The following is a 19512-nucleotide window of genomic DNA, read 5'->3' as shown; positions in this document are numbered from 1 at the left end:
TGTGTCCATGTGTTCTCATTGTTCAACTCCCACTTATGAGTGAGAACATGCGGTGTTTGGTTTTCTGTTCCTGTGTTAGTTTGCTGAGAATGATGGTTTCCAGCTTCATCCATGTCCCTACAAAGGACATGAACTCATCCTTTCTTATGGCTGCATAGTATTCTATGGTGTATATGTGCCACATTTTCTTTATCCAGTCTATCATTGATGGACATTTAGGTTGGTTCCAAGTCTTTGCTACTGTGAATAGTGCTGCAATAAATATACGCGTGCATGTGTCTTTCTAGTAGAATAATTTATAATTCTTTGGGTATATATCTAGGAATGAGATTGCTGGGTCAAATGGTATTTCTGGTTCTAGATCCTTGAGGAATCACTACACTGTATTCCACAATGGTTGAACTAATTTACACTCCCACCAACAGTGTAAATGGGCAAGTCTCTTAACATAATTAGGTCTCAATCACATCATCACTTAAATAATGAGATAACTAGAGAAGAAGATAAGATTGGGTAGAAGATGGTCCTTAAGCTTTTTTACTGAACCTAAATTCTGTTGCTTAATTCCCTAAAGACCTGAATGCAATATTGAGTCTATTCATAAAGGTGTTATGACTGTGTCCTTCATATTCATTATAACTTGTAATATTAACAAACCTCATCGTCCATAATTACTCCTGAAATGAATACTTAGTTGACAATAGATGGAGACAATGGATCAGATGATCCAAAATTGCAGATAACTGGAAATTATATCAGTCTCTTCTTGTCATCATCTTTTACTGAGCACATCTAGCTTCTACTCACTGAAAACACAGCAGCTAGAAAGTTGCAGTCTACGTATGATGCCATGTATGTATGACGACAACACCAATATAAATGTAATATTTGTTAAACAGATCCATAAACCAGATTCCAAACATATAATTAACAACTAAGTGAAATACAAATTAGCATCAACACATACTTAGCAAATATTTTAGAGACCATTATGCTCCAGCCCATCAGATGTGAATTTGCCCAACAGAGGATTCCCGTCCTCATGAAGCATATAGTCATCTAACTGGTTACTCTACCCTTGAGCAGTACAGTGCCCCACGGTCCAAACATATGAGAAGGAACTCTACTTTAAAAGATCCCAGAGAAGGCTTGATATTCATTCTAACAGTTATTAACTCCAAGTTAAAAATATTTATCTCTCATACAAATATTTCGTGCACCTGCTTGAACTTCTTTTATTCTGTTTTATTTTGAGTATGGATGCAAAAAGAAAAATAGCTGCATTTTTTTTCTGAATTGAAACCATATATGTAAAAGCATTATATTTCTCTTTTGCTATTGCAATAATTGTATATATTTTATCCTCCTCAAAGAGCTTTATTTTGCATGGACAAAACACTACATACAAATTTATTGATTTTTAAATTTTACTTTCTACCCATTACTCATCTTCATAGAGCTCTTCCGGATCTTTCTAATTGTTTTCAGTTTTCTTTAGCTGAGGAGTTCCACCTCAGATACAAGGATCTAATTTAAGAGTAGTAAAATACCAAAATTAAATCATTCCCACATTCTAGACATAGTTTTTATTCATCCTTGTACATCTTTGTTTTTAAAACTTTGACACCTATGGATTCACAAGCAACATACTACAGTCTTTCTATCTTTTCATGTGTATTACTGCATAATTATCTTTTCTTCATCTCATATCAATGTACCTTGTTTTAACCTTCCACATCTGCAATTCTACACTAGCCTGTACTGAAATCATTCTGTGATGTTTCAGCTCTTCCCCAATTTACTTATCTGAAGTGGGCATTTATTATTTGTTTGTTTGCATGCCCATCCATCTTTATTTCCCCATGTTCTGGGATAAAATCTCTTCTTCTTGTGGAGAACAGATTAGAACCAGAACCAAATATGATTCCAATTAGACTGGCCAAGGCAAGCAGGTGACCCAACTTGGACAATCAGAGCTTTAGCTCAGAGGTGAATACATGACTCAAACAGTCTTCCCTGTTTTCATGGTCAGGAAGCGAGACACTTTTCCACGGGGAAATCAGATGGACTGTAGGCCTAGAGCTGCCAGTGACTTCCTTTTGTACTTCATGAAGAAAGCCTGCCCAATAACGAGGGTAACAAAGGACTCCAGAAGGGATTCATGGAGCAAGACAGCAGCGTGATGACATCTTGGGTATCTATGACTGCCTGAGTCCTACCCTGCTCTGAAAGTTTTTACTTATATGAGCTACACATTTTCTTATGTTAGCTTGAGTTGGATTTTTGTCAACTGTATTTTAAATACTCCAAGAAAATGCTTTTAGTAGTTTCTTAATCCTAAGGAATAACTTACATATTGGAAGCACCAGGTTCAATATTTGATATGGTTGAATATCAACTATATATTCAGAATATCTGTGGGTAGTAAGAGCATTCTTTTCTCCGCATGAGAAAAGGACATATGCCTCATTAGAATCAACATGGGGAGCATTAATGATGGCATCATACCCCAGTGTAAATTATACAGCTTAAAAGGGATCATACTGGTAGGAAAATTTGAGGTGCAATTTGTAACCAACTGAGAGCACAACGGTATTCTTTCTTCTATGAATTCAAGTAAAAACTACCAGTATATTGAGGTGAGTGTGACATCTCAATTCCCTACAGCTCATCTTTTATCTGTACCAAAGTTAGTTCTTAGGGCTCTGGAGAGAATCAGGTTCCCTGTGAGTATATATCTAGCATGCTTGCTGTCACTGAAATAGAAGTGAATTTATGAGATGAATCCCCAAGAGGCTAGTTAATTCTAGGCACTCTGCCTGCACAGTTGCCCATGCCAGAAATCTGAGAATCATCCACGACTTTCTTTTACTCCCTCTAGATGAAATCAATCATGCAGGTCTGACAACTACACTTTATAAACATATTTTTTGAATCCATTCATTTCTCTTCATCCACACTGTCACTGTCTGTAGCCAGAGCACTATCACCTCTTGCTGGGCTTGTAGCAATAAGCTCTTTTAATGTCTGCATTCATCCTTTTCCCTACAACCAATCCCACGTACAACAATGAAGGGGCATTTTAAAATGCTAATATAATGAGGTAATTCTCTTTCTTAACCCTTTACTGCCTTTGCATTGCCATCAAAATCAAGTCCAAAATCCAATCTGGCTCCTGCTTGTCTTACAATGCTCTAGTAATCCTGACTTTCTTGTAGTTTCTCTAATAATACAGGGTTCCTTCATTCAATAGGGTCTTCCTTCTACCCAGAATATTGTATTCCCTACTCTTTACCTGACAATTCCTACCACAAGTGAAGTATCTGAAATGCTTGGGACCCAAAATGTTTTAGATTTTGAATTTTTTTCAGATTTAGGAATATCTGCTTATATAATATCTTAGAGAAGGAACCTAAGTCTAAACACAAAATTCATTTATGTTTCATGTATACCTTATGCACATACCCTAAAGGTAACTTGTACAATAATTTTAATAATTTTGTGCATGAAACAAAGTTTGACTGCATTTTGACTGTGGCCTATCACATGAGGTCAGGTGTGGAATTTTCCACTTGTGATGTCATGTTGGCGGTCAAAAAGTTTTGGATTTTGTAGTGTTGGGTTTTAGGATAAGAGATGCTCAACTTTATTCTGTCTGTTGGGCCTTGTTTTCAAATGTTACCTCCTCAGGGACACTTTCTTTGATATCATAAACTAGATCAAGTCCCTCAATATATAGTTTCATAAATCTTCATTTCTTCTGGTGAAACTTATCTAAATTGCAATTAATCATTTTATGGCTTATCTGTTTAAAACCTGTCACTATCACCAGACTGTTAGCTCCCTGAAGGCAAACATCACATACGTCTTGTTCTTTTCTTATTTCTGATTACAGCGAAGAGCTTATTAGTTATCTATCCATCCACATAACTAACTTTATCCACCCTCTCCCAACTAATATATGACAAAATTTTCTCTTCCTGACTTGATGGGACAAACATTGGGAGTCAATTCTTTTTCTTTGTTTCTGCATGGCTTGCAAGCAGAGGCACTGACAGCTTTCATTCTGGACTTTTTTTTTTTTTTTTTAAGAATATATGATCCACTTTGGAGGATAGACACAGTTGCTTTCCTCTAAAGCAGACAGCAGATTTGCTTACTGTCTGGTATGAAAAAGACATGTCCTTCTACTGCAAAGATAAGGCATGTTTGCTTGTACTTGTTATAAAAGATTGGGCTTTCCTAAACTTGGATATCCTCAGCTGTGATGCAAATCCACTGCATGCACAGCATCCTACTGGGCTGCTTTGTGTTGCCTGCCTGGGTCTTTGGGGCAAGGAGAACTGATGCGAACATGGAGCAGTGCTGTGTGCTGTGCCATGAATGATAAAATTGCATTGTCTCTGACCTAGAATGTTCGTATCTGTCAGTATGCATGAAACTGTGGCAGGCTAACTTACTGGCTAGCAAGTAGGGTAGCATTTTAGATCCATCAGAGTCCCTGGCAACAAAAAGGTCATCTAAGTTGTATAATCTTTAACATTTAAAAATATTTTATTTTTATTTTCTTGCATTTAATTTCCTGCCAGAAACTCTTAAGCCAGGGATTCTTAATCTGAGGTATAAGAATGGGCTTCACGGGCATTGTGAATTCCCTGGGTAACCAATATTTTAACATAGTTCCTTTTAAAAACAATCATATATATACACACACACACACAAATATATATATATGGACAACAGAGCAAGACGCTGTCTCAAAAAATATATATGTATAAATGTGTATATATGTATAAATATATACATGTATAAATATATATACACATATATGCACACACATGTTGAGACAGGGTCTTGCTCTGTTTCCCATGTTTGAGCACAGTTGAACAATCATAGGTCACTTCAGACTCCAACTCCTGGGCTCAAGTGATCCTGCCTCAGCCTCTCTAGCAACTAGGACTACAGGTGCTCACCCACATGCCTGGTCAAGTTTTTTTATTTGTTGTAGAGACAGGCTCTTGCTTTGTTGCCCAGGTTGGTCTAGAATTTCTGGCTTCAAGCAATTCTCCTGCCTCAACCTTCCAAAGTGTTGGGATTACAGGTGTGAGCCACTGTACCCAGCATTAGCAGAGCTCTTGAAAGGAGTAAGTTACTTTTATCAGATTTCCTAAGGAGCCAGAAAAAAATACTAAGAGCTATTTAAGGATATATGCCTTACCTCCTTAAGTGAAGAACATTGTGAATTCATTTAGAGTATATTAGAATATATAATGAAACATAATGAAACATAATGATTTCTTCATTAAGTATATTTTTTAACATCAGATATCTATAATACTTAATCTGAAACCCTCATCTGTCAGCTTCCTTTATCTCATATTTTTGTTCTTGAGATTCTGTGTGTAAGTAAGTAAATCTTAGCTGACACATGTATATAGTGCCTACTAGGTGCTAGGCATTGTTGTAAGATGTGTGTGTGTGTGTGTATATATATATATATATAGAGAGAGAGAGAGAGAGAGAGAGAGACGATTATTGTTATTATTATTATTAGATATTATAGATTAGGAAACCAAAGAACAGAGAGGTTAAATGACTTGTCTAAGGTCACCCCAGCTAGTAAGTGATGGAGGAAGATTTGAAACTAGGCAGGCAGATACATGATTTCATCTATACTATTCATACCCAAGCTATATTGGCTTCTCAATTCAAGATATTTTTAGATTCCTTTTGCTCTAACTAAATTAGCCTAGTAAATAATATAAATATAAATGAATAGTTTACCATTCACAAGAACTACATTCTTGAAATTTTCATTATCTAACAAAACCTGAGTTAGTAATATTTCAGAAAATTGGAGTTAAGCAAAAAGTTGTAAAATCATTCTAAAACATATATTGGGGAAGAGAAAAATATTATTTTAAAATCTTATAAACAGAATTATTCTTGGGGAAATAATTTGTTCAGCAAAACTCCTTAATAGTCCATTGGGAAGTAAGTGCATGGACCTCAAGACAAAGACAAGGTGACATCAAGAGAAGACAGATTTGCTTTTCAACAGAAAGTGAGGAAAATTTGGTTTCTTTCCAAAGACAGCTCAAGAGGGAGGCAGTGAGAATTAAGGACATCAAAAAGGGTGGATGGCATACAACATATGGTGGCAGGCTGGATGGTGGAAGAACGATAGGGCTAGAAGGAGAAACAGAGCCATTGCAAAAGTTCCTGTGTTACAGACGGCAGAGGAAGCTTTAAAAATAAGGATGTCAGTCTGGATGCAGTGGTTCACATCTGAAATCCCAGTGCTTTGGAAGGCTAAGGTGGGAGGATTGCTTGAGGCCAGGAGTTCGAGAATAGCCTGGTCAAAATAGTGAGACCTTGTCTCTACAAAAAAAAATAACAAAATTAGCATGCCTGCAGTCCTATCTACTGGGAAAGTCAAGGTGGGAGGACCGCTTGTACCTAGGAGTTTGAGGCTGTAGTGTGCTATGATCATGCCACTGCACTCCAGCCTTGGCAGCATAACAGGGGGATAAAAAGAATGTTCACCAAAACACCCATTATGCTGTTTTGTCTGCTTGTCACTCTGATTTGTACTTTTAGAATTTGGCAGAATGCAAAAAAAAAAAAAAAAAAAAAAAAGAAGAAAAGAAAAGAAACAAACAAAAACAAAAGGAGACTGCTTCATGGCTCTGTGGATAAGAGACAGAGAGAAGAAAACACCTGAAAGAAGCTAGAATCAAGAGTGGAGAGAGAGAATACAGGCAAAGCAGAAATTCAAAGCAAAAGTTTCCATGGAGATACTGGTGAGGACACTGTACGCCCTGCCTTTCTTGTGATAAGGAATTAGGGTAAGCTCTCAAAACATTTAAATGGAAGGAAGACTTTAGGAGGATGTAGTACTTAATAACAAAACTTCTAAAAACACATCCTTTTCTAAAATAAAATGGAATTATTAATGTTAATAATCTACCATGACATATTACCCTTCTTGAATCTCTCTTCAAATTTTAAGGAAACTTTGCTCAGTCTAACCAGTGAGGCAGATTTCTCCATGAGTTTTGTGTTATGTAGACTTTAACCTGCTTGAAGTTTGTAAACCAAACCTTGTTAGAATGAAGTGGAATGTGTTTGTACTTAGACTGACCATAGCTGGTTTTCACAAGCCTCAGCAAAATGTTTAGGTAACCTCCCGGCCTACACTAGATTTGGTCTTCCAGCTATATTTTGGAAGATTTGAAGGACAGAAAGCAATCACATTAAATACAAACTTTAAATTTTTTAAAATTTAGTATCTGTAGAAAAAATCAGGTTATCACAAAACTGTAGTTGATTAGGAATTTCTGCATGCTTCATTTCTCTTACATAAAGAAATCAAGATATTTGGTGACTTTAAGAGAAAAAGAAATGTTAAATGAAAAATGTCTCTGTATAATGAAGTACTCAGAATAAAAAAACAATCACTAAGATTTGAATATCTGTTAAATGTAAAAATGTGAAAGATGAACTTCAAGTCAATATGGCAGACAGTACTGATGTATAAGAATCCCCCACCCTTGCTCCAAACAAATAAATTGCTTAAAATGTAAATAAGAATAGTACAATTTGGAATTTATAGTGTAACTCAAAATTTGGAATCATAAATCCTCATGTGCCAAAAATAAAGCCACAACAAAATGTCACACTGGGTAACAGGACTGAAGTCCTGTGGCTCACAGAGCAATCAGAACTGGGAAGGGCAGGGTTTAATGCCTGTGAGGAGATGTCAGGGCCCTGTTTGCACATTGCCAGGACTAAATTACATGCAGAGACCTAGGAGCCATGAACGGCTGCCAAAATCATAAATAGGGAATCAGAAAAATCTTTGCTCACTGCTCTGGGAGAGTGGCAAATAGTTACCAGTCAGAAACTTGAACTCCAAACCTTGCCCCATGTAGATGTGACATCCAAATTCACACTATTCACATAGAGCAGGAACATGAAGCAGAGAAAGTAAGATAAAACTGGTCTGGAATCTTTAAATCATGTAGGACCCTGTCAAAGGGCACAAGGAATTCCTACAGAGAATTCTAGCCATGCTTATAATAAAAAAATTATAAACCACACAAGGAAATAAAAGTCCTTGTATCATTCAAGAACAAGTTAAATACATTATTAACTTAAAATATTTTTAAGTATATGTATTTTAAAAACCATACACATTAGTAACCAAAAAAGTGGAGTGTTTAATCACATCAATGGAAGAAAAGTAAAAACAGAAGCTAACAAAAAGGCTCAGTTCATAGAAAACACAAAGTAAGTTAGTAGAAAAAACTCAAAGTTTATTAGCAATCAAAATAACTCTAAATGTATAAAACCCACTAATTAACAGGGCTCTAGATTGGATATAAACAGTTTCAGATCTGTGCTATATAAGATTTACCTAAAGTAATGAATGACTCTTAAAGTCTAAAGTAAATGGCCAGGAAATGCCACAGCAGAACAGAAAGTTGGAGTAGTAATAATAATAGGAAATCGTATACAAAGTAAGGCTTTAAAACATTCATAGAGATTTAAAAAGGTTCAAAAAATGATTTCCCCTGGAAGATATAACAGTGTGGATCTATATGCATCTAAGAGAAAATGGCCTCAAAATATATAATTCAAACACTAATATAAAGTAACATTTACAAATCCAAAACCATAATGGAAGACTTTCTTTCAGAAACTGACAGATAAAGTTGAGAAAAACAAAACTTAGTAAGGCAAAGAAAGAATAAATTATAAAATTAGGAGACTAATAAAATATATATAATTATAATTAGCAGAACAAAACAGATAAGACAAGGTGGTTAATGACTCAACTATAGAAAGCAGGAAGACAATACTAATGATATAAGCCAACACTGGTGAAATAAAGACAAATGAAGGCAACAGAGATAGGTGACTCTAAATTCACCACTACATGTCAGTTGTTGCCACCTTAATCCAAGTGACTATCATTTTTTGCCTTTACATTGCAATAGCATCATAACTTTTCTACTCTGCTTCCGTTTATATTTAAAACTATAAATCAGATTATGTCATTCCTCCCACAGCCTTCTTAAACTCAGAGTCATCACCCTTACCTATTCTGACTTCTCTCTTCTCCCTCTCATTCACTCTATTGGAGCCACACTGGCCTCTTCGCAATCCCCAGACATGCCCAGCATGCTCCTGCCTTAGGGCCTTTGCACTGGCTGTTCCCTCCACCAGGAATATTACTTCTGGGATGCTCACATGACTAACTTCCCTGCCTCCTTTAAATCTTTGCTCAAATCTCATCTTCTCAATAATATTTCTGCCCACCTTCTTTAAAATTGCAGCCTGCATGCTGCTCCCAACATGTGGCACTTCTGACTCTCCTCACTCTGCTTTATTTTCCCATAGCATTTATTATCTTCTTAATATATCAGATAATTAATTATTTTTTCTTTTTTGAACAACCTGTTTCTGCCTCATAAAATCCACAATGCTGGGATCTAGGATTTGTTTAATCTTTACTTTTTAAAAAGAAACCCAGTTAGTTAGAACAGTCTGGCATATAGCAGTTAATAAAATTTATTGATCACATAAATGAAATATAATTGTTTAAAGAGTTAATTCTTTGAAAAGATACTAACATTCTTTGGCATTACTGATCATGAGAAGAAGGAAGGCACAAAAACAATGAGATACAACTTTAGATATCAGAAAATAATATGACTCATCTAATGCTAACATATTTGAATACTTAGATTATAAACTATTTTCTAAAAAGAACTCTCAGAAGTGGGGCCGCCCGGTGGTGGGGGTGCCAGAGCGGCCACAGGGACCAGGGCCGTGCATGACCTGCCACAGTCACAAGGTTCTTAATCACTAGCAGCTGGTGCTCCAGATTGGTGGCACTCACCTTTCTCTGAGCCTAGTGACCCAGGGGATTTACTTTCTGGTGGCTTTCTCTGAAATGCCAAAGCCACCAGATTATTCAGAGCTGAGTGACTCTTTAACGCTGGCCATGGTAACAGGAAGGTTTTCGGGACCATTGCATAGAGCATGGAGAATGATGAACTTCCATCAGCGGATGAGATAGATTGGAGTGGGATTGTATCTGTCAGTAAGTGCAGTAGCATTTTACTATGTTTGAAATCAGTGAGACCTACAACAGGCTGGCCTTGGAACACATTCAACAGCACCCTGAGGAGTCCCTTGAAGGAACCACATGGACACATTCCTGGAAACCTCGATTACTTTTCTTGTCTTTTTGGTTGTGGACAATTATTTTTCTGATACCTTACTTACAGATGTTTTTGTTCCTTTACTCTTGTACAAGAGCTGATCCCAAAACAGCTACTGTATCATCCCTATATTATTGGCAGTTATTTGCAATCGCCATGAGGCATTTGTCAAAGTTTCTAATCAGATCAACTGACTACAACTGATTGACATATAAAATCAGTCGACATTTTTTCCTTTGATTACAAAACTGTCAGTACTATATGACTCTGATCACAAGACTGCAGTTCCTTCATAGATCTCAGGAAACTGTGGTGGGGCAGAGGCTTTTCAAAAACATAAGTAGGGGCTTTCTTTATCTGAATAATAATGAATTTTTAGGTAAAGCCTGAGATAGAGTACTACATAATCATGTTGATGACTTCAGATTTTGGAAGTTAATCTTGTCTGTTATTTGCATTCTTAACTTGACTAAGTACCTGAATTTCTATTCTACTGTGCAACATAGTGATGATTCAGAAATTTTTCCTTTGGGAAAAGAATAAATATGAACATTTCCACTGTGTTAAGTGTAAAAAGGTCCACACATGATCATAAAATTTAAATTTTATACAAAAACAAAAAATAAAAATAAAAAGAACTCTCAAAAGTGACTCAATAAAAACAGAAAACATGGCTAGACCAAAAATTACTGAAGAAATTAGAGTCAAAATTCACCCTACACCTCTAAAATCAATAGTTTTACGAGCAAACGTTAAACAAATCTTTATGCACAAAGAATCCCATCTTAAAAAAATGGTACCATTTCTTACCACTTCATTTTTTATGTTATCATAATTTAGATACCAAAATACCAAAAACATATGAGAAAGAATCATCATAAACCGGCCTTGCTTAGAATATATATGCAAAAACCTGAATTAAGTATTAATAATTTGAATCCAACAGTGGACTAAAAGAAAGGGTTTATCTAAGCATTTCAAAGACTTTAATATTTGAATATCTATCAATATAATCTCATCATTAGCAGATTAAAGGAGAAATATCATACAACAATTAAAAGAGTATGGTGTTGATGCAGGGATAAGCAAATGGAACAGAAGAGAGAGTTTACCCACACGTGAATAGTAACTTTAGTATATGACAAGTAAATGGGGAAAGATATTACTTAATAAATGCTCTTGAAACAATTGGTTATTATTTTTAAAAAGTAGATCCCTCCTTGACACCATTCACAAATACATTCCAGATGAATAAAATATCTAAGTGTAAAAAATAAAACTGTAAATATTTTACAAAACACTGTAAGAGAGTATGATATTGAAATACTGTGGGGGATTTTTTTCTAAATCAAAAGTTAAGGAAAATATTGGTTAATACGACTGTATCAAACCTGAATACTTCATTTGATATACAGAATTTAAAAAACAAGGAAAACTAGAAGCAGATATTTGCAACGTATTTAATTGACAAATGATTATATTCATGAAATAAATAAAATTTCTACAAATCAATAAGAAAAAATAAACAACCTATTAGAAAAAATTGTTGGACAACTATCTGAAAGAGCAAGACACCATGTGTTGGTGAAGCTGTGGGGATATGCTTCAAAATAGCTGGTTAGGTTTAAATTGTTGCAACCATTTTTTAGAGTAATTTGTCAATATTTACTAATATTTAAGATACATCTACATGAAGCCAAGCAATTTCATTTCCAGTTACATGTTCCAGAGAAACTTGTACATATGTCTATGGAAGTGCGTTCATTGAACTACTGTTTATAATAATGAAAAATTCAGGAAAATCTACGTTTCTATCTATTAATAACTAATAAATTAGAGAAATAAATTGTACCATATTCATACCTTGGCATAAAAAGTAATAGATTAAGTGAGTCAACTAAAGGTATGCATATCATTTGGAATCACATCTAAGACATTATATTGATTAAACAGGCAAATTGCTGAAGCATAGGTACATTTGCATACATTAATTTTCTTTGTAGTTCATGAAGAATATAAAAAGACGGAAAAGATATACACCAACTTTCATAATATGAAGGAGTAGAATGTGGAGTGGAATTGTACATATGATAAATTTTTTTGTAAAAACTCTAAAGAAAAAAGTTCTAATGCTTTGGCCAGGTGTTGTGGCTCATGCCTGTAATTCTACCACTTTGGGAAGCCCAGGTGGAAGGATCACTTAACTTAGGAGTTCAAGCCTAGCCTGGTCAGCATAGCAAAATCTGTCTCCACATAAAATAAAAAAAACTTAGCCAAATGGTGATGTGCACCTGTAGTCCTAGCTACGCAAGAGGTTGAGGCAAGAGGACTCCCTGACTTCAGGAGTTCAAGGCTGCAGTGAGATATGATTGCACTACTGCACTTCAGCCTTGGCGACAGAACAAAGCAAGACTCTATTAAAAAAAAAAAAAAAAAGAAAAGTCTAGTGTTTTCACTTGGACTTGGGCTCAGACATGTTGGGTGTCATGGTACATCTGCCTGGCACAGGTTGTGTTTAAAGAGGCTGGTCCTTGATGGTAGAGATGTCTTAAACTGGAGGAGGGCAAGACATTGCGGCATGACTAAGATAGATCTAGTATGTTACATAAGTCTGGTCATGTGTAAATGGGCGTTATTATTGAGAAAATGTGCTTAGGGCAGGGTGTGGATTGGGCCAGACAAAAAAAAGCAAAATGAAAAGATAACAAGACCAACTTTAAGGATATCAAGTCAGTCTGAAGTCTTTTGTAAATATAGCCAGGAGTAAATAAGCAATCAGTCAAGAAAGAACTGTGAGGCAGATCTTGGTAAATGCAATTTTGTTTCACAAACTAGGAATATATTCCAGGGCACCTTTGCTTCTATGGGGTCAGGTCCTCTCTCTGGGTTTATGGGGATAGCTGGATATGAGGGAGAAGAGGGAATAGTGGAATTGGTCCATTGTTTCAGGGATTTTTGTAGGAATTATTTCCTAAACCATGACTCAGATGACCCCAAAGGAGGATTCAGAAGCAGAAGCTCTATTCTTTTACTCATAAATCTATCTCATCTACTTCTTTTATACGAAACAACAGCAGAGAAATGTTGAAGTTCAGCCATTCATTGATTTAAAGAATTAAAAAAAAAAAAAAAAAAAAAAGCTGGACCTGAGTAGCGAGTGGGTCACTTGTGCCTTCCAGTATACAAAGCCTGCTATTTAAGAAATCCTGATTTGGAAAAAAAAAAAAAAAAAATCCCTTAGCAACAAAAGAAAGTCTGCTGGCTTGGTAAAGCTTAGAAACCAGCAGGCTCTTTGCAAAGTTCATCTCAGATTCAGTATTTATACTACCAACAATAATTGTCAATAAATTAGACTTACTATTGTACAACACAGGAAAAAGCAATGCTCCTTGTTTATCTTTGGCCGCTGTTTACTTTTAGCTCTGCTGTGGGAAAGAGAACTCAAACAATGCTAAGCTTTCCCTTAATGAGATCCTGATTAGATAGTCTGGACCAATGTATAAAGCACAGTACACTAAAGCAGGAGAGCAAAACTGAACTCTTCATCACCCCCTCCCCGAAAGCAAAATTGTCAGTTCATTCCAGTTTGCCTTCAGCACAGAGCAGAGGCATCTCCTCAGTGACTGCCCTCCTTCCAGAGTGCCTGTGCTAACTAGCCCAGTAGCCTTTTTGACTTTCCTTCTTATGCTGTTTCGGTATCTTTCAATGTTCTGGGCTGGCCTTGCCATCTTGCCAAACAAGGAAATACACTCACTGTATCTCACCTTCTCAGTACTGCAAATTAACAGAAATCACCACTGTAGGCATTACAAAGAGTTTGAGGGATTTAAACTACAAGTTTTTAACCTGTAGGATGAGGAGTCCAGGGACTCCATCTGTTAGATTATCAAAGAGGTTAGCAACTATTGTTTAGTCCATTATTTGTTTTATAGATTAGAAGATGAAGAACGGAGAGATTGCTCCTTTCCTCTAGTTAGTTTTTCTTACTTTCTTTTTTTTTTCGAGACTGTGTTTTGCTCTGTTGCCCAGGCTAGAGTGCAGTGGCACAATCTTGGTTCACTGCAACCTCTGCCTCCTGGGTTCAAGCGATTCTCCTGTCTCAGCCTCCCGAGTAGCTGGGACTACAGGCGTGCACCACCACACTTGGCTAATTTTTGTATTTTTGGTAGAGATGGAGTTTTTCCATGTTAGGCAGGCTGGTCTTGAACTCCTGTCCTCAAGTGATCCACCTGCCTCGGCTTCCCAAAGTGCTGGGATTACAGGTGTGAGCCACTGCACCCGACCTAGTTAGACAGCAAGGACTAGTTTCTGGTTCTGTGGGTGTCTGATCCTATTCTCATTGCAGTATAAAAGCTGAGGTTAGCTTATCTTTATGAAGACATTAAATTCTTACTTATTTCTTACACATTTTAACTGAGGCCTTCGGTGTCACCAACTTTTGTTACCTGCCAAGTCTTTTTGGCACTCCTCCAAAATCCACTCACAACACAAATGGCTCTGTCACCTATGATTCAGGAATGCTCATGTTTAAAGTGTCATGAAGCCTCCCCAAGAGCTTCCACTTTCTCTCCATAACTGAAATCCAAGGAGGTACCAATCCAAAGTCATGTCTACTTAATAGTGTGTACTTATTTCCTGCTGTTCCTCAATATCAAGAATAGAGGTCTAATCTTGAAATTGTTCACTTTTCAGGACTGTGTTGGAATGTAGGGAAAGGGAATTGTACTGAGATAGAAGAAAAATATTATTTCATAATTAAATGGCAGGATTTTAGAATGGAGGCTCAATTAACATTTACAAAGCAACAAAGCAGTGAAATGATCTTTGACTGGCTTATTTTTTTGAAAGGCATTGTTTTACGCCTTGCTCAAATGAAGTATTTCATATTTCCTTTCTTGGCATCAGGCTATTCAGCTTTAAAGCATTTGCAAATATTTAATCTTGTTTGCAAGGCACAGAAGTTTCATAAAGCTTAACAGAACCATGGCCTAACGGTTCAAAGCGCTGACCTTGGAGCAGGTTCAATACCAGCTAAGCTGTGTATTGCTAGCTGTGGGACTTTGTATTAATTTTATGTAAATTTTGTACCTCAGTTTTCTCATTTTTAAAATGAGGATGGTGATGATAACAGTACTATCAATTTCACTGTAGCACTGAGTAGTAAGCACTTAAGTATTACTGTCATTATTATTAGATGGCATTTTCTTGGTTATTACCTCAGCAATAAACTGTGCCTGACTCTTCAAGTCTGTCACTCTTGCCTTGTTGAGAACTGAGATGCTTTCACGTGTTGAAGCTCACCTGCCAAGCTTATTCTTAACAGCATATTCATGGTTTTTGGATTGATCACAGTGAAACAACAGTAAAACAGCTTTGTTTCACCTCTCTGTTTTGGTTATCAGTGAAGGTAACTAGAATAAATACAATGGAAACGAAAATGTGTGGGTTTTGCAGCCCTTTTCACTGTTGCTTATTGGTGATGCCCCTGGTTCCCAGGCTGCAATTCTGAATGTGCAACAGAAGGGTGGGGAGATGGGTACTGTACCGGCTATGTCTTTTGCCTGTGGCAGTCTCTTGAGAGATCAGCTGAAACAAACTGTTTATCTGACGCATGCCCTTCCTTTATGTCTCACAAACAGAAAAAATGATCTTTTGTATTAAAAAGTAATTATATCTGTTATTTCACCTCTATGCCCACAAAGGTCATTGATTTTTATACTAAATCCCATATTCTTTTTGGGTAGTAGTTATGCATCTATTTTGATAATTTGTATTAAAATGCTCAACTATTTGGCTTAGATAAGACGTGACCTAAAAAAAAAAAATCTTCCTTTTGCCCTTAGGCAATATTATTGCTTCTCTAATATGCTAGCTCCCGACTTTGACCCTTGACTACTTGTGTGATTTTTATGCAATTCTGCATGAGGGAGGAGGTGGGAAATTGTGAATAAGAGAAGGCGTAAGTGGAAAACAGAACAGAAAAGGAGGGAAATGTTAGAGAGAAGGAGAATTATGCAGAAGAGGAGTTATATTGTAATTAATGTGTGGCAGGTCTTTTGTGAAGATGGATTGGGAGTGGTCTCAAGGTTGCCAGTGTTGGCCAGAGAACCTTGCTATAGGTAATGAACTTTCCTAGTCTAAAGAGAGCTCAAAAAGCTGCAGTTTATAACCAATGGAAACTCTAAAGCCTTTTACTTTGGCACAATTCCCAGGGAAGTGGATGAGGAGCCCACTGGCTATGAACACCATTCTGCGCAATTTGACACTTTTCATTTGGTAGAATTTTGTTGCCAAGGCTATTGCATCAAGTTACCGAAATCTTAGTGGATGTAAATTGTCTCATGTGTTACTTAGCCTGGCAAGAATTTAAAGGGCATGCCTTCTACTGAAAAGAAAGATTTAACTTTAACCCATTAAAGCAATAAGCTGCATTCTAAACCTTATGGAGAGAACGCACATGCTATATAGTTTGTATTCTGAGATAACAAAGTAACTTTTTTAACAACAAAAAAAATTTTGATGGAATCCTGGATCCTTCATTATGAAGTATGCCTACAATCAGGGGCATTTTTTAGGGATTAGGAATTTTATTTATATTTTTAAATCATTTTGTGTAGTTCCGTTTTGTAAAATGTGTGTGCCACTGAGCATTGCTTTTAACTAAATCCCAGAAGAGAAACAAATCAATGCTGACTTACAGAGGATGTAAACAAGGGTTTAATGTTTCCAAATCCTAAATGTTGGCAGAGTAAGGAGAGTAGTTAATAGAGCAATACTTTAGGGTTTATTAACCTACTAAAATGATTCAGGCATACAGAGGCTGCTTCTGTTTCTGAAACAGGATATTATTAACATGCTTCCTTTCTTCCCTTAGGCTGAAAATGCCCAAACCTTCAATTTCATTGTCATTCTCCTCTGACTCGAAGTCATCCAACACCAGACAGGCTGGCCATACAATGGAAGAAATGGCTAAGATCAACAAGAATCAACTGAGATAAACAGATGTTACAGGTGTGAATGTCTAGAGAGGAGGAACTCACTCCTGCTGCACATTAGAATTAGCTGGGGAAATTTTAGAACCTACCCATGCTTGGCCCCAAGGCCCTAGGCGCAGAAATTGGTTTAGGATTGGGCCTATGAAACAGTACTACTTTTAAAAAGTTTTCCAAGTGATTCTACTGTGTACTCAAGTTTGAGACATAGTGGTTATTTAAGATGAAAAACATGAAAAGATAAACTTGAACTGGAGAGAACTGAGGTTCAGTTACAGGTAGGTTACAAGTTACTATACATCAGTTATTACATTTAGGTCATAAAAATAAACAAAATTAATATTTTAGAAGCATTTTAGTGATACTCCCTGCTTTCATCCTCTCTCTTGTCAGCATAGCCACTTGAATTTCCGAAAAAGGAAATGTAACTACAACAGCCTTGTTCATGGCTTCAGGGGAAAGCACTGCTAGGACCCTGAGTTCCCTGCCCACCATGCCAGCCCTGGAGCTTGGGTGGCCCAGGATCCTTTTGCCATTCTGAAATAGAAACCATGGATGGGGATATGGTGTATTTCCAAACCTGTTACCAGAGAGCATTTCCAAATATCTTTCACCCAGTATTCTGGCAACTAAACAATTCAGGAAAAGAAACCCTAACTCAAAAACCAAACAAAAGAAAAGAGAGCACATATACACCTTTTCATTTGACTACACAGCAATAACTTAATCTCCAGTATCAGGTATTTGCTTTCCTTTCCATTCCCACTTTATCACCTCACCTTCCTCACTTCACACTATCACAAGGACCTCCTTGCTTTTCATCCGGCTCTGGTATCTTACCCCTAACTCAGCTTGTGAATTGCTACAGATTAATCTTCTTACTCAAAGTACATAGCACTTGTATAAAACTCATGGTTTAGCTACACATTATGGTGTTTTGAATCACAAGAGTGTTTTTAATATATAAGCACTAGCTTTGTTAACTGCAAAAATTCAATATACATTTGTTTATAAAGAAAGGTTTCTGTTTAAGCATCAATTTTCCATTAAGATAATTAGTTTTTATCTGTGGAATCTTCAATGGGGAAAAATCAATCATTTCTATTTTAACCCACTCACAAAAAGAAGTAAGTCCTGAGACAACTGTGGGCTTCATAGTCATCGAAAGAGCCATAGGATCCCAAATATCCTACCCCAAGGTCCTAGGACTTCACACCTAAATTTACTTATTTTTAGCTCTTGTGTCTCCTTTAAATATGACATTTTAAAATAGCAACACAGAAAGCTGCAGGCTAAAACTGTAACTTGTAAACCTGTTGGAACAAATTCATCCCTCACATTAAGGGAAACTAAATTACATATTCATCTCCCCCAAATTGTTTCCCCACAAGTAATCAAGCTTATCTGTGACCCAATTTTAGTTGTTCATGAGTGGGGGGTGGGGTTCCATAAACTCACGTGGTGGAAACACTCGAAAGATTTATGAGCCTGTAAATGGGTGCTAGCCATTTCAAGTAAATACAGGCCAAACCAAACTCTTAGCTGTCTGCATTTAGCCTTGATTACAGGAGTTACACAAATAAGACTACAAATGTCTCTAGAACTTAGAAAATTGCTTAGACGCTTTTTTTTTTTTTCCAGAAACCTTAAAGCACAGGGAGTAGGTAACCTACTGAGCCTCGGAATCACATCTTTTACTGAAATATTTTTTTTCCTGCAGCAAAAAGCCATAGAGAATTTTTGGAGCTCATACTAAACTCTCCCTGATGATAAATTTGGTGGTCTCACCACTTGGGCTCCACTGACACTCTGAGCAGTTGGATGTACCTAAGCCTAAGTCTGGATTTAGCAGAAATACTAGGTTTCCTCAGTTATAAATTCTACTCATGAAGATCTGTCATCACAGATCCTAGATTACATTGATAAATCCACTGGATAGCATCTGCTACAATTGAATCTGGCAGATCAAGCTAGAAGAAAGATAATGATTATGCTATTTTAACTAGTTCAAAATAAAATTGTTTGGAGGACTGTGATTAGTAACTATATCAGGTATTCCACTGTGTTTTTTCAATTTCAAAAAGTTTTCAAGTTGCATGCTCTATTATTTGTTTGTATGATTTTAGAATCTGTGTCACTATATTGATACTCTCAATTGCCACCTTTCTTGATTGAAGACTACGCTAATACGGTGCTGACCCATTCTTACAGGCAGGCAATCAGTTACAAGTTGACGGTCATTGGCTGTTTCTCTGATGTATGATATCTTTGCTCACACTAAGCAGCTA

At 36.5% G+C, this 19512-nt stretch overlaps 1 protein-coding gene and 1 pseudogene across 12 annotated transcripts in view; one reads left to right on the top strand and one right to left on the bottom strand.

The window, feature by feature from the left end:
- ADGRV1 (adhesion G protein-coupled receptor V1) overlaps positions 1-19512 on the bottom strand; it is a 597366-nt gene that overhangs the window by 131298 nt on the left and 446556 nt on the right. The gene's annotated exons all lie outside the window — the stretch shown is intronic.
- LOC123574105 (lysosomal enzyme trafficking factor pseudogene) lies at positions 9950-10447 on the top strand (annotated as a pseudogene).

The sequence above is a fragment of the Macaca fascicularis genome, chromosome 6, assembly GCF_037993035.2.
Source record: "Macaca fascicularis isolate 582-1 chromosome 6, T2T-MFA8v1.1".
NCBI classification, from domain to species: domain Eukaryota; kingdom Metazoa; phylum Chordata; class Mammalia; order Primates; family Cercopithecidae; genus Macaca; species Macaca fascicularis.
This window is presented reverse-complemented; position numbering and strand designations above follow the sequence as displayed.